Here is a 1,783-nt window from a genome sequence, read left to right on the forward strand (position 1 = left end):
TGAATGCAGGTTTAACAGGCCCTTTTTAATTCTTCTTTTAAAATCAAATGCTGATGGAGCACTGACCATGTCCCAGGACTTGCCAGATGCTCTAGGTAAGAGGATGTGGTCTTTGGCCTGGAGGAAGCTACAGTTTAGGAAATGAGACCAACATGTCAACTATGAAATCAGTTCCTGGCGTGGCATGACAGAGAGACGGTAAGAGGCACAGGGACAGCTAGACTGACAGCATGAAGATTTATGAGAGTAACAAGCAGTTAAACTTCCATGCTGTTGTGTCTACAGATCTGCTACTGTGGGTATTGCTGCCGTGATTAGATGCTGTTAAATTCCTAAAGTCTGCGTATTCTCTCTTTCCTAAGACGTGAAAGGGAGAATTCTTTTCATGTTAAGAAATGAAACTTGAGGAAGCCAGTAAGACACAAATTTCAGATTCCCAAGACACTTGATATAACCCAGCTTTAATTTCAGAGCTCAGTTTTTATGATAAAATTAGATACCAAGAAAATAAATTCAGCATCGACTGAGTTCAACCAGGGAAAGTTCACAAGCTGAAGATGGAAACTGCAACATTCGGCTTTATAACAAGAACCTGGGGATACCAGCCACATTTTATTTTAAGTGATAAGTACTAAAGAGCAGTTCTCCAACTAGACCCATCTTTCTGACCACCATGCTTCCCTGGTCAGGGACCAAAGGTTGAGTGGCCTCTGGTGGTGCACTGTCTCATCCCCCTCATCACCAGACCTCAATTTGGTCTCAACTCCACACCTCCCAGCTCCTTGTTGAGCTTTGGGCCATGAAGGAACTTCAGTGTCTAGCACTGAGCAGGGATGTGGCACAACCTCAAACACTGGGAGGGCACAAGGCAAGATCTGAACCAGGTGAGTGTATTCCTCTGGAGCTCAGATACCTGCACATGTAGCTTTCACCTGTGGAGCTTCCTTTAAAAGTCAGACCTATTTTTTTTTTTTTTGCGGTACGCAGGCCTCTCACTGTTGTGGCCTCTCCCGTTGCAGAGCACAGGCTCCGGACGCGCAGGCTCAGTGGCCATGGCTCACGGGCCCAGCCGCTCCGCGGCATGTGGGATCTTCCCGGACCGGAGCACGAACCCATGCCCCCTGCATCGGCAGGCGGACTCTCAACCACTGCGCCACCAGGAAAGCCCAAAAGTCAGACCTATTGATATTAACACTTAGAAAGTTGTAGAATTTCACCCCAAGAATGAGGTATTCAAAGCATATTGAGGAAGTACATATTAGAACTGTCATGATTTTTACTCTATTGTTCTTCAACCTCATAATATAGCATGAAAGTTAGAGTCAGAGGAAAAGCAGTCCAGAGTATCAAGATTATTTCCCCACAGCACTGACGTCCACAATGAGGCCCTGTCATTGCTTGTTTGGGTTGATAAGATATAGTGCTTTTCTTTTTTTTTTTCCTAGAAGTATAGGTGATTTATGTTTCAGGTATACAGAATTGATATAGATATTATATATATATGTATTCTTATACATATATATAAGAATATATATGGATATATATATTCTTTTCCAGATTCTTTTCCATTGTAGGTTACTACGGGATATTGAATACAGTTCCCTGTGCTATACAGTCAATTATAATGCTTTTCTTATCAGATTAAATTTTCAGAATAAAACCCCACTATTTATCTATCTACCTACCTACATACCTATCTACCTACCTACCTATCTACCTATCTATTTATCTATATATCTCAATATAAGGCATGTACCCATTTCATTGTGAAGAAGGTTACAAC

Source organism: Mesoplodon densirostris, chromosome 9 (assembly GCF_025265405.1).
Source record: "Mesoplodon densirostris isolate mMesDen1 chromosome 9, mMesDen1 primary haplotype, whole genome shotgun sequence".
Taxonomy (NCBI): domain Eukaryota; kingdom Metazoa; phylum Chordata; class Mammalia; order Artiodactyla; family Ziphiidae; genus Mesoplodon; species Mesoplodon densirostris.